The sequence below is a fragment of the Jaculus jaculus genome, chromosome 6, assembly GCF_020740685.1.
Source record: "Jaculus jaculus isolate mJacJac1 chromosome 6, mJacJac1.mat.Y.cur, whole genome shotgun sequence".
Taxonomy (NCBI): domain Eukaryota; kingdom Metazoa; phylum Chordata; class Mammalia; order Rodentia; family Dipodidae; genus Jaculus; species Jaculus jaculus.
In genome coordinates this window covers 151,558,885-151,573,366 of record NC_059107.1, presented here as the reverse complement: position 1 = coordinate 151,573,366, position 14,482 = coordinate 151,558,885, and the positions used below count along the sequence as shown (strand labels likewise).

Genomic DNA, 14,482 nt, shown 5'->3' with positions numbered 1-14,482 from the left:
CGGGTAGCCTGCTTGCTGAGCATCCATGAGGCCCTGGATTTGGATCCCCAGCACCACAAAACAAAGAAGACACCAAAAGCACATAAGACAGCCATAAGCCACTTGTGCAGACCCTATTGTGTGCCAAGTAAGGTGTGAAGTGTTTGGAAAGGCTGTTTGAGGAAAACCTCTACCGATGGCCGTTGTTCAGCTGTGGGGCAGTGGGTAGCTCATCTGCTCTCCTAGGGCCCAAAGTAGACGCAGCAGCCTGCACTGAGTTCAGGGTTCTATACTGTTCCCATTCCTTCTGTAAGAGGAGGCGGTGGCTTTCTTATGGGGTCTTGAATGTAGGTTCAATTAGCAGTTCTGGGGGATTTTCTCTCTGTGCCTTGTTCTGTTTGCTGGTGTCTAATGGATTTATTTCTGTATCAGTTCCTCCTCAGAGCTAGAGAGACCCATTGGACTTCAATTCATTCTACTACCAATGGTTTTGCCCTTTACTGTGGGGTGGCATGGAGTTGTCCGGGTGGAGAACATTCAGAGAGGATCGTGGTCACCTGAGAGGTGTTTTGGGAGTAGTCACGTCAACCCTCTGGTCGGTCTCTGCCCTTGGCACCCTGGGGGAATCTTTTCAGTGTGTCATGGAGCTCCCTGCCCCTGCTGATGCCCATCTGCGGGGTGGAGGCCATTCAGGGCCATGTTTCCCCCAGTGCTGGGGATGGCTGCTGTCCGTAAGGCCTTGAAGCAGTGTGGAGGTAATGGCGTGAGTTTTCCTCCCAGCCTGTGGAAGCTCGGCCCCATCTGCCTCTATCGCACGTCCTGAGTCTTTTATAGATTTCATTCTCCTTTCTAGAAGAGCTTAGTAGCAGGGGGACGGACGACAGCCATGGCCGTAGCATAGTAACTAGGCCTGCTCAGTCCACAAAAAATGCCTAATGAGGGCAATGCAATTTCCCCTTTGTTCATCGTTGTATCCTGAGATCAGTAGTCAACAAATAGTCATTGAAGGATCAAATAAGAAAGGTGTCTCCTCTCGTCCCACTTTGAAAGGTGTGATAGTGAGGGTTGTGATTCCTGGGGACCTGCCTGTAACAAATATCCTGGGGTTCAGTATGCAGGGTTTGCTAGAGAAGAGAACCTGCAACATGTCACTCTGTGATGGGGGATTTACTAGGGATTTGGTTTGCACAACAGAGGCCCAGTGGTAGCTGGCTCAAGCAGTTGGGAACCTCAGCACCCCAGAGGCCAGTAGGTATGGTACCAAATCCCAGGAGGCTCGAGGCTCAGCGCCCCAGATGCAAGTCCCACAGTCTAAAGGCTTACAGCCTGGTTCTGATGTCCAAGGGCCACATCAGGGAGAGACACATCCTGCTCCAGAAGGACTAGCTAGAGGACACTTTGCCCCTTGCTACACTGCCTTCTATATCCTCTTCCTAGATAGTTAATCCCGCTGCACACAGAGGGCTGGTCCTTCTCAGTTTGCAGTCTTCCCCAGAAACACCCTCATGTAGTAGACACACCTCAAAGTAATACTTTGCAATTTCTTTTGGGATCCCTCAAGTTGATCAAATTCACACCCCAATGTCACCCATCACAGGGTGTCTCCCAAAGGCACATGGCTGATGCCACTCTGATTTGGATTTAGTATTGAGTCCTTGGGTGGGACTTGGTGAGGCTGTCAGGTGATCCCCGTATGCAGCCCTGGAGTAGGGCAGTGTTACTCTCTGGCCTCTGTGGTCTCTTGCCTAAGTCTGTGTCAGACAGGTGAGGGAGCAGGTGGTGTGGCGGAGAGGGTGAAGGTCAGTCCTCTCAATGATACACTCTACTCAACCTTCCAGGCCAGAAAGCACTGTCTGCGCAGAATGCCCATGACCTCGCTTCTCGGCATTTGTAATGCCAGAAGCAGCCTCAGGCTTGCAGGGGGCAGGATCCCCCTTTATCCAGCATGGCTCCCCACCATGGCACCTTCCCCGGATGCTTGTTGCTTTGTCACTGGAAAGTTTTATGAATGACCTTCCAAAGCTTATGTCTTTGGTTTTGTAAGTATTTCTCTCCCCCAAGATACTTCTGATCCTATTGAGGCCAGCGGCATGGCTTATTTTTTATTAGATTGGTCTTTTTAATTTTTTTTTTTTTTTTAACCAGACGTACTTGAGAGAGAGCGAGAGAAAAAAAAAAAAACCAATTCACTCTTCCTTTGTAATTAGCTTTGATGATTAGACTTTGTTTTCCATTATGTTTTATTTTTGCTTTCCTGGAATTTATCAAGTGGCCTCTTTTCTGTGAAGGTTACCCTTCAAGTGAGTACGGGAGCTTGATTAGAGCACTGGGGGACTTATATTTTATTTTTAAAAAGTGAGGATCATGGTGAAAGAGCTGATGTGTGCGGACGGGGAAAGGTCATCCTGGAGCTATAAAAAGGGGATGTGCCTTGAGTAGCTGAAACCGATGCTCTCAGTAAAAGATTACTTTTTATGTTTCTGTAGAAAAAAAAAAAAAAAACAAACTGTTAAAGAAGTTAATAGTTGCATAGTCACTTTTACTGGTTTATGTTTAACAAGGCTTCCTGACCACTTCCTGCTGGCTGTATCCTTTTTGCCCGGGACAAGGGCTTCTTTTTTATTTTTGGTGAGTGTGTGTGTTTCTAAAGCACGTGAGTAGTTATATCCATGAGCTCTAACGTGGTAGAGCATTAGCGAGTTGACTATGATATTTTGATATAGAGGGTTTGGAGGTCAGCCCTAGAGTGCCCTGGTGTTCCACTTCATCCCCACAAGGCAGGTTTATGTTCTTAGTCTGAGACAGAAGTGTCTATATGAAGGAGGCCTAGCTGAGTAGCCAGGGCTGCCTGCTCATCCTGGAAGAGATTATTGGGACCAGCTGAAAGCAGATTTAATTACTTTCTTTTCCTTTCATAAGAAAAGTTAAATGCGGGCTGGAGAGATGGCTTTGCTGTTAAGCGCTTGCCTGTGAAGCCTAAGGATCCCAGTTCGAGGCTCGGTTCCCCAGGAACCACGTTAGCCAGATGCACAAGGGGGCGCACGTGTCTGGAGTTTGTTTGCAGTGGCTGGAGGCCCTGGCGCGCCCATTCTCTCTTTTTCTCTCCCAATAAGTCTCTTTCTCTCTCTGTCACTCTCAAATAAAGAAAGAAAAATGAATTAAAAAAAGTTTTAAAAAAAGTTAAATGCTTTAATATATGAATACACATTTCAAGGTACAGCCAAGGTATTCCCTCTTTGTTCTGTTGTGTCAATCTTTTTTTAAATTTCTTTGTTTATTTTTATTTATTTGAGAGAGACAGACACAGAGAGAAAGAGGTAAAGAGAGAGAGAGAATGGGCGCACCAGGGCCTCCAGCCATTGTGAACGGACTCCAGACACGTGCGCCCCCTTTTGTATCTGGCTAACGTGGGTTCTGAGGAATCGAGCCTCGAACTGGGGTCCTTAGGCTTCATAGGCAAGCACTTAACCGCTAAGCCATCTCTCCAGCCCTGTTTCAATCTTTTTGCTCACTTCCGTCCTCTATGTCACAATGTTGATAGGCTCAGAACCAATCTGGTCTTATGCAGGTATTGGCAATTGTCACAGGGTCATGCATACATGAATTAGTTTATGTAAGGAGGACAGTGCCCCATGCTGTGCCTACAAACTCTGCGGCTGTCTTCTGAAATGTGCCCTGAGCTTTTGGGGGGCGGTGAGGTAGAGATCTCCTTCCTTCTTTTCCTTTCTTTCTTAATATTTGCATTTATTTGGTAATGTATGTATGTGTGTGTGTGAGAGAGAAAGAGAATGGGCATACCAGGGCCTCTGGCACTGTGAATGAGCTCCAGGTCCATGTGCCACCATGTGCATCTGGTTTATGTGGGCACTGGAGAATTGAACCTGGGTCTAAGGCTTCATAGACTAGCACCTTAACCACTAAGCCATCTCTTTAGCCTGAGATTTCCTTTAATGTTGAGCTCTGGGCAGCAGTTTCACTTTCACACTTGTTTCCTCCTGCTCATGGCTACACTGAAGAGTGTTTTTGGGGATGGGGATGTCTACAGTATCAAGCAGCAAAAGGAAGTCCATCCATCCATCCACCCACCCACCCATCCACACACACACACACACACACACCCACTCACTCATCCAGTGACTGTTTGGTATGTGCCGCAAGGCAGACTCTAGCATACACAGTCCCTGTCCTTGCTTGCTTACTCTTGGCACCAAGTTCTTTCCAACTTAACACTATGGGAAAGGTGCTGATATTTTCAGTGTTCTTCCTGTCTTGGGCATATGCAGGCATGCTTCTTTAAGCATCAGAACCCGCTTTGAGGAAAGTTTTCCTGGAGGCTTTATACGATGTACATGTGAGATTGTCTCTCGCTGAGCCTCGAGCTCACCTACTGGCCTCCCCAGCGCTGCAGGGCTGTGTAGTAAGTGTATGGCATCGTCGGAACTGTGACGTTCTGTAGCCTGGCTTTGGAACTCAGTGATGCCCTTCATCATCTATGTGGAGGACAAGGGACTTCAACGTCCATGGCCTCATGCCCTGATCTCTTGCAAGCTAATAGTTAGACCTCTTAGTAACAGTTAGTTGGCATTGAACACTTTGTATGACCTGTGAGGGGAGGGTGGAGCCGAGTTCCTTTTTGACTTTAGAGCTGCCCTTATCTGGCATTTCTTCTGGGCCTCTGTCCCGCCTAAGATTGATCTTGATCTTGGGTCCAGTTCTTTGTAGGAAAGGCAGCTTGTGGCAGGGAACACGCAGACCAAGCGCGGTTCTGCCCCACCCTGCCGTTGTACTATGTAGATAGGTGGTCTTCCGCTCCCGAGTCCGAGTCGTCTGCTTTCAACCTGAGACTATGATGCCGTTATTCTTTGGATGATTTGGTCTTAGTCATGTCCTTTCTTTCCTGCAAGACTGTCTAAATTTCACTTGGTAGAACCCTCTCTCAGCAAGGCTGGGGTGATGGGTCCGTGGCTAAAGGCACTTGCTGGCAAAGCTTGCTAGCCCCGGTTTGGTTCTCCAGTACCCATGAAAAGCCAAACACTCAAGTGGTACGGGCATCTCGTGTTTGTTTGCAATGGCAAGAAGCTCTTCCTGCCCCTCCACAGCCCTGCCGGCCCTTCTTATCCCCTTCCCGTTGCCCCTTAAAGCCATGGAGAGTATTCATCACATTCTAATATACTGAATGGCTTAGCTTTTTGTTTGTTTGTTTGTTTTGTTTTTTCGAGGTAGGGTCTTTCTCTAGCCCAGGCTGACCTGGAATTCACTATGTAGTCTCAGGGTGTCCTTGAACTCACAGCGATCCTCCTACCTCTGCCTCCCAAGTGCTGGGTTTAAAGGCATGCACTACCACGCCCGGCTCCCAGCTCACTTTTTACTTTTTATTTTGTGACAGGGTTTGGTTAAGTTCCCTAAGTTTTTAGCTCAACCTGTAGCTCAGGTTGTCATTGAACTTGTGATCTTTTACCACCACATTCAGTATTTTACCTACGGAGTCCTCTCTCCAGTCTGAGACTTGGGCTTTTATTTTTAGATAGAGTGAGAGAGACACAGAGCGAGCACCAGGGCCTCAGTCACTGCAGTCGAACTCCAGAGACCTGCGCCACCTAGTGGTCATGTGCGACCTTGTACTTGCCTCGTCTTTGTGCGTCTGGTTTATGAGGTAGCTGTAGAGAGATCAAACAGGGGTCCTTAACCGCTAAGTCATCTCTCCAGCCCAAGACTTGGACTTTTAATCACCACACTTCTGTGAACTAGGATGATTCCTAGTAACATGTCAAGGTGTTCAGCATGAGCCATGCTTTATGGAGCATGCTTCACAGGGAAGTACTCTGCACACAAGCATGAGGACCTGAGTCAGGGTCCCACATTGAAAGCTGCACACAGTGACGTGTGCTGATAACCTCAGTGCTGTGGAGGCAGAGACGGGGCATTTCAGGGTTTGGCTCTCTAGCTAGTGTAGCCAAACAGGTGAGCCCTAGGTTTAGTGAGAGGCCTGTCTCAAAAAATAATACAATAAGATGGAAGGCGGAAGAGATGGCTCAATGATTAAGGCTCTTTCCTGCAAAGCCTAATGATCTCAGTTTGGTTTCCCATGCTCACGTAAAGTCTTGTCATGCCCATTCTTTCTGTTGCTGGGCATGGCGGTGCACACCTTTAATCCCAGCACTTGGGAGGCTGAGGTAGGAGGATGGCTATGAGTTCAAGGCCAGCCTGAGACTACATAATGAATCCCAGGTCAGCCTGGGAGAGAACAAGACTCTAACTTGGGAAGGAAAAAAAGAACATGAATAGTAGTTGATGAAGATTCCCATGTTGACTTCTCTTCGCCACATACACATGCACCTTCCCCGTGCGCACCTGAGCACATATGTGCACACGCAGGGAGGAGACACAGGATGCCAGAATGCAGTGGGGGTCTAGAGAACACAGGTTTGGGAGTCAGAAGACCAAGGTTCTGTCTTGGCACTTGACACACTGATTGTTACCTTTTTAATTTGTTAAAAAGCTACTTCAACAATGTCTCTTCATCCCTTTTGATTGGCGTGAGAATGCCCTGTCTGTATTCATATGCTGTAGAAGCATGGGCCTTGGTGTAATAGAAAAGAGAGAGAAATCACATGCAGTGTTAAGACATCTCATCACAAGCCAGGCGCCAAATGATCCCTCTGTCTTCTAGTACCCAAACTTCAGGATCCAAGGTTGCCATAGGAACCTTGTCATTAACATTAAGCGGAGGTAGGCTTGCTCAGGTGGTACATTGTTTTTTAAAAGCCCCGTTTAGGTTATACTTAAGGTCTAGGGAGCAGGAGTGTGGTAGGAGGGGCCATCACAGGCTACGGTGAAATTATCACGAGGAGAGAGCCATCAAGATCCCCGCCCATCAGCTGAGGAGGCCGAGGATCCAGCTGTCTTCTCTGATACCACCTCCATCATCGTCCCCTCTGACATAGACTCTGTTGTTGAAGGACTCCAGTGAAGAACACATCAGCTGCGTTATCCTTCCAGATGGGCTGATGGCATCTCCCTGCACTGAGTTAGGAGGAAAGGGCTTCCTGATGATGCTAACAGTAGTGATAAAGGCACTCATACCACCCTGTGTCATTTGCTGAGTGTCTGTCAGGTGACATATACTGTGTTCAGCATCTGTGTGTAAGAAAAAATAAGTTTATCTTTAACCCCAAAGCCAGTGAAGAGAACATTGTATGGGGGGGGCTCACACATCTCTCTGCTGTCACAGCTGGCAGGCCCTGTGGTTTGGTCTTCTGCCCTCTGTGATGGGGTGAAGATGAAATAGATGGGTATGCATAAATAATGTGGAAGGGAAGGAGGGGGGAAAGACATTCTTCTTTGCTATGCAATTAATTAACCTTATAATCGCTTGAGATACCCTAGAAGGCAGTGAACACAATCCTCCAATTCAGAGACTAGATGTGTCTCAGAAAGTTCTCTGCTTACTTAGAGACGAAGCAAGGAGCTGGATTCAGGTCCCCTCGACCTTACGTCCCTCTAGTTTGTGGTAAAGGGACATGGATGACAGTCTTTTCAGGATGTGGAGCCTTTAACTTGGGAGGAAGGTTAGTAGACATGCTTCTGGTGAAATCACGGGAAATCTGGGGCCCCGTGCACACTGTCAGGGCACAAGGACTATGGGTATCTTTGTTCCCATGTGACTCTAGGAATGGAGACCCTTCTCATGGACCTCTTCCTGATCTCTGTTAATGTTAGAGAGAACAACTTTCATCTGAGACATTTAGTGGCCCCTAGGGTGGAGAAAGCATGGAGTTACTGATTCCAAAATATAATACCTGCCCTTTCCTTTCTGACTGTGCCCCTGGGCTCCTAAACCTGGTTTTAAAAGCCAGTCACTTTCTCCTATTTTGTTTTTATCCTTGCACAAGGTCTGTCTGTAATGTAAATATGGTTAAAAAAAAAAAAGGTTAAAAAATGGTGAAGAAAAATATTGAGCTACCACTGGGTGGGGAGTTCCAATTAGTCTTTTCCTGTAAAGCACCTGTTTGCGAATATTCTGCCCAGTTGGAGGGGAGGACCACTTCCCAGCAACATTTCAGTGAAGAAAGACTGAGGAGGAACAACTAAATGATTAGCCGTGTGGCTTGCCTTCATGTTTGATGCTCACGTTTCTGGTTTCTCAGGAAACTATTAATTGGTTAGAAGGAGTCCCTGCCTTTCATGCAGTAAGCTCCCAGTCATGAGGCAAAACAGGGACAAGGGTGCTCGTAGGGGGTCCTTAGTCTTCTGGCTGCATTCAAACAGGTAATTAGTTTTGTAGCCGCTGGTTAGCAGGAGTGACTGGTTTCCTCATTGATCAGGGGTTTAGGCTTGTACTTAAGCAGTTTAGATGGGAAAGGAGAAGCTGATGAATGAGTGGGGATAAATACAGGTTCATGCTGTGTTTTTAAAAGACTTCTAAAATATGAATGTGAACAGAAAAGACAGGATTTATTTTTTCTGGTTTAGTAACTAGGAAGAAAGATAGCTGGACGTGTCTAGAAGACTCGCTTCTGTGGCATGGAACATTCATCTGGTGGAATGCGTGTGAGCTCGTTCGCAGGATATCGCCACTTTTCCTGGTGAGCACTGTTCAGAAGCTGAGTTAATGATACTGGTTACTCTTTCTTCAGCTACTCAGCCTTTCATCTCTGTGTATTAAGCACCGTTTTGTATGACTGTCTTCTGAGCTGTTGTAATTTAAACTATATACAGTATTGTGGACATGTGTGCCTTATGGACTTCTTGATTTAATATATTAGTTATATCACGTTGTTAAATAAGTTTCAGAACACTCATAGAGTCAGACACAGTTTGGAAAAAAAATAGGAAAATGTAACTGTGCATAGACAGGAGACATTTTAGAAGATAGGTGTGAAGCTGCAGAATAATCAGCCAATAAGGAAGGTCTAATCAATGGCTGTCATTTTCACACAAAGAAGCAGCCAGATGTTACATCTATTGGTGGGACTTGAATCTGATCAAGATTAAAGATCCAGCTCTGAAATCAGAGACGCAGATGCCAGAGGAATGCAGGGTAAGTGATAGAGATGCATTATGAAAATTCAAAGGGAAAGATCCTAGTAGAGTAACTTGGCCCTTTATCACACACATTGTAAGTAAGAGAGAAACTGGTAGAGTTGGTGGCCCATGGATGTTTGAGGCTGAGAAATGAATGCTACATTCTTCTCTTAGTATGTGTAGCAGACAGATTCAGGTTTGCTGAGATGAATGTCTAGACCAGGCACAGTTATGGAGAAAGAGAGATTTATTGAAGCTTACAGATCCAGGGGAAGTTCCATAATGGCAGAAGAAGCTGGCCTGCCTTCACAGGACCAAGCAGAGAGAGAGAGGAAGAAGCACAAGCCAAAAAGCCAAAAGCCACAGCACACTTCAGGAACTCCAGCTAGGCACACTTTGCATATCTTTAGATTGAAATCTGAAACCCACCACCACACCTTAAGATCCACCCAGTGACACTGCCTCCCATCAGGTGGCTAAAGATGCAAAGTACAAACAAATAAACAACTGAATATATTGGGGTCATCTATTCAAACCACCACAGTATGACAGTTATGGTGCTTTAAAGATGTGGTTCCAGAGACTCACATTGACCTTGTAACTTGAGCATCCAGCAGCCCGACTGAAGGAGGTGTTACTGGGGGCAGATCTTAGAGTCCAGTCCTAAGGTGGGTTTGGTGGTGGATCTGGAGTCCCACCCTAAGGTATGTTGAGAACAGTTTTGGAGCTCTGACTGCTGTTGCTTGCTGGTAGTTACTGGTTGTTTGATGGTATTTCATTGCTATTGATCTATGCAAGTGAGCCAGCTTCTTCTCTGCCGTTGATGGTGTTCCCCCGGGGTTTGTGAGCCCGAGATAAACCCTTTCATCACATAAGCTGCTTCTGGTTGGGTGTTTGTCCCAGCAACATGAAACTGACTGCAATAACGATCAAGCTGAAACTTTGTTTTAGTGTGAGCGAGGAAGTCGTTTCTATACTTACAACCCAGGTGATCATATTATCTTAAGGAGAGGAGAGTTTGAAGGGATCAGGTAGGACAAAGATTGAAAAAGACTGGCTATGATTTGGTCATTGTTGATATTAGGTCACAGATACATAGGGGCTTTCTTCTGAATATGTTGGATTTTGTTCTTTTTCTCCTTTTCTTTCTTTTCCCTTCTATTGTTCTATTGCCTGCCTACCTTCCTTCTTTCCTTCCATCCTTCCTTTCTTTCTTCTTTCTTTCTTCCTCCTCCTCTTCCTCATTCTTTTTCTTTTTCTTTCTTTTTTCTTTTTGTCTTTCCCAGGCAGGTATCATACTTGGGATCCTCCTACCTCAGCCTCTGGAGTGTCAGGGTTACAAGCACATTCCCTCCATACCTGGCTGAAATTTTTCATAAAAAAATTTCTTCCTTTTTTGGCTTGCATATAAGTGTGTGGCACATGTGTGGATGTGCACTTGGGTATGTGGGGGCATATGTGTGTGTGCATATGGAGGGCACAGGGCACCAGTGGGTATTATTCCTCAGGAACTCTGTTTGCCACTTTTATTTATTTATTTGTCTATTGGCAATTTCATACATATATACACTGTATTTGCTTCATATTTGCCCTTATATTCCTCTCTGCTGTGTTGTCCTGTTCCCTCAAATCCCTTCTTCTTGTCACTTAGGCCCTTTCTTACTTTTCTTTTGTGACCCAGCGAGTTTAGTTAGTGTTGCTTGCATGAGTCTGGGTGGGGATCATTAACTGGGGCATGGGCAACTTACCAGTGGCTAAACCACCCGAGAACATGTCTCGCTGTCCCGGCAGCCATTAACTGCCAGTAGGTCCTTCAGGAGGGGTGAGATTTCATGAGCCCTTTCTCTGTCTATGATGGAACGTCGACAAGCTCCGTCTCGTCCAGGAAACCATGGCTGTATGTTCTTGAGTACAAGGGGCCATGTGCTGTCCAGTGTCCAGGTGACAACATTGTACAGCATCCCTCCCCATCCTCTGGCACGTACATTCTTTGTGTCCTCTCTTCCAAGATAATTCCCTGATCCTTGGAGAAGGAAATACAGAAGTCCTGTTTGGGGCTGAGCAAACAATAGTCACGTATTCTCAGCACTTTGAGCAGATATGCAACCTTGCACTAACCACTGCAAAAAGAAGGTTCTCTTACTGAGGACAAGGGTGGCGTTAATCTACAGGTATAAACATAAATATTTAGAAGGAAGTTTGACATCTTGTCCGTTTATCATAACAGTAGTAGTTTCTTCCCCAGTCATGGGCTTTTGACTAGGATTATACTTGGAGTCACACATTTCCTCCTGTGGATCAAGCCTCAAATCCAGTCAGAAAGAAGTGGGTTACCCTCACGACAGTCTGTACCAGTGGGTGCGTCTTGCCTGGCAGGTTGGTTGTGAAGCTCTCAGGGTCCACTACGGGATAAAGCTGTTGATGTCTTCTGTCCTCCAGCAGCCTGCATTCACATGTTTAAGCAGTGCCATCGGAGCCAGCCAGCAAGAAGGAAGCTTCCATTTCAGTTCAGTTGATTTCTCGTGTCCGGGGCACTGATGTCTTCAGCAGTAGGGACTTACCATGCGGTTCTGGTGAGCAGCCGAGAGCAGTGACAGCAGCCTGTGTTGTTATAGGGGCCACTGTGGCCTCTGTGACCAACAACTCGTGAATGCATAGGGAGATATTTCATACCTGGTACTGGGGTTTTTGTTTGATAGATTGTGGCTTCTGGGAGCAGGCTTATCTACCCATGAAGGATACCTTTGTTCAAAGTCTTTTTCTTTTTCTTTCTTATTTTATTTTGTTTTATTTTTTTGGTTTTTGAGGTAGGGTCTCACTCTAGTTCAGACTGACCTGGAATTCACTATGATGCAGTCTCAGGGTGGCCTCAAACTCATGGTGATCCTCCTACCTCTGCCTCCTGAGTGCTGGGATTAAAGGCGTGTACCACCACACCCGGCCAAAGTCTTTCTTTTTAGTTATAGTTTAGTTAGCTCACAAGGTAGTATGTTTCCATATGGCTTTTTCATTCACCTTTAGTTTTGATTAATCCACCCCCCCCCATGATCCCCACTCTAAGCCCTCAGTATTTCCCTCCTACTTTTTTTTTTTTTTTTCATATCATGCATGTTCTACTACCCTCGCCCCCAGCCATCAGGGAAATGAAAAGTAAAACTACTCTGAGGTTCCATCTCACCTCAGTGGGAATGGATGTCATCAAGGAAACAAGTGACAACAAATTTGGTGAGGATGTGGGGGAAGGGAAACCTTTATTCTGTGTTGGTGAGAGTTAAACAGGTGCAGGCACTGTGGAACTCCTTGTTGAAAGTTCCTCAGGAAGCTGGAAGCACAACTACCTTACAACCCTGTTGTAATATTCCTGAGCATACACCCGAAGGGCCGTGTCTCCCATCACAGAGACACATGTGCATCCGTGTTCTTTGCTGCTCTGTTCACAATAGCTATGGAACGGAATCAGCCTTGATGTCCATCAAGTAAGGTAACCGAGGCTCAGAATGACAAATACCACACACTCTCTCTCACAGGTGGATCCTAGATGAAAGCTCTGGATTTCTATGTGTAAGTTGGGGTGAGTGTGGAAGCTAAAACGGGGGCCGCGAGAGGAGGGAAGGGAAGAGGTTGTCCACCTCTTTTTGTTGAGACAGGGTCTCTCCTTGGCCTGGAGTTCGTCTTTAGCCTCCCGCATAGGACTTCGGTGCTGTGTTGCCCCCCACCCCAGCAGAAGCTGCTGGAATCCTTCTCTGCCTGCAGTGTGCCGGAGGGAGCACCCTCTCTCTGGACATGTGCTTGCTGTGTGCCCCAAGCTTTCACCTTACTCTCGGCCCTGCAGCTGGGCCGGAGCTCTTTCCAGCAGGAGGAAGATGTTGAATTTGGGGAAAGAACAGTTTCCCTGGGACTCCACAGGGCTAGAAGACTGTATATGGAACAGTTAACCATTTTTAATGCCTGTATCATCTGCTGCCCATCTATACTCACCTTCAGTTAAGCCAAGTGGTCCAAGAGGGGGTGGGGAGGGAGGGAGAGGGAGAGACAGAGCCCATCTTTCAAAGCTAGGGCTACCCGTAGAGTACTTCAAGAATGCAGAGCTCTAGGAAATTTTCACTTAGTTGGAAAGTGTTCCCCCAGATCCTAGGAAAGGAAGGGGAGGGGTCATCTAGCAGCGAGCGGGGTGTGCTCTTACCCACTTGCAGTCTCTCATGTTAATATTGGACTTCACATTTTCTTGTTGGAACCAGAACCTGCAGTTAGGCTGGTTTTCATCAGTGACATGTTGGTTTACATTTGATCTGTTTGGAGTGGAGGGTCCGGACAGTGGTGGTCATACAAGGGAGGGTGGTGACGGTAGCGACTTTGGGAAGAGCTGCTTAAAAACCCTGCAGAGGTCTTGATTGTCTGTGACCTCCACACCACTTCCCTTGCTCCCCTCTGATGAGGTTGTGGCTCTGCCTGACAGAGAGTATTTAGGCCTGAGCTCAGGCCTGGACTGCATCCATTGATAATTTTAATCTTTAATGAGTAGTTGCTGTAAATCATGACTCCAGGTTACAGGGAGGGCAGGGATCCAGTCCCTACTTTAAAGGTACACGGTCTGCTAATGTGATGGAAGAGTTCAATTTTATTTGGTCTTTCTCCTTACCAGTCACTTGCTAATGTCTTGCCCATGTCTTGTCATTTCTCCATTCTTTGGACAATCAAAGGAAAGCTGGCATTCACTACCCCATTTTATTTTATTTTATTTTACTTTATTTAAGGGAGAGAAGGTGAGAAAGACTAAGAGGCTGGTAGATAGTGGACGTACCAGGGCCTCCAGCCACTGCATACGAACTCCAGACATGCCGCCTCGTGTATCTGACTTACATGGGTCCTGAGGAATTGAACATGGGCCCCTAGGCTTCACAGACAAGTAAGTGTCTTAACCACTGAGCCATCTCTCCAGCCCCTGATGACCCCATTTTGTAGATAGAGCACTGGGGTTGGAGAGATTACATTGCTTGCACGAGGTCAGGGCGGCAGAGTCTATGCAGAAGGCCTCCTGCTCTAGAGCTCTCGTTCTTCCTACCATGCTCTTCTGACTTGCCCTCTTTGGGTACTTGCTCGGGGCCTCTGCAGTTCTGTGAAGGTCCCCACAGGAATGTACCTACTCCTGGAGCAGGGAATGGGGAGGGGAGGAGAGCTGGCATCGTATATGGGAAGGCTTCCTAGAAGAGGTGAAGTGGGCTGTGTCTGGAGGATGCCAGGTGTCCCCTGACAGGCCAGGATTGTGACTGTCATAAACTAGAAGGGGCTTGGAGCTGCAAACCCATGCCTGTTTGGAGAACTGTGGGCTGTGTGATTGTGCTGGGGTAGTGAACGTGAGCAAGTCCATGAGCCAGCGGGCTGGGGACTCTTGAGAGGTACATCCGAGCTGGCCTCCAATTCAATAGCTGTTTTACCTGCATTTAGATAAAATTATATTAAGAACCTGAGGCCGAGGATA

The 14,482-nt window shown here is 46.7% G+C and overlaps 1 protein-coding gene across 3 annotated transcripts in view; it reads left to right on the top strand.

Moving 5' to 3' along the window:
* The window catches only part of Large1 (LARGE xylosyl- and glucuronyltransferase 1), a 576,767-nt gene that overhangs the window by 76,222 nt on the left and 486,063 nt on the right, over window positions 1-14,482 (top strand). The window contains exon 1 of one of the 3 annotated variants that reach the window (XM_045152295.1): window positions 8,484-8,564. The exons of the other annotated variants lie outside the window; for them this stretch is intronic. The gene's annotated coding sequence lies outside the window, so the exon portion shown is untranslated. Of the gene's footprint in view, window positions 1-8,483; window positions 8,565-14,482 lie in introns of those variants that run through there. 3 annotated transcript variants of the gene reach the window in all.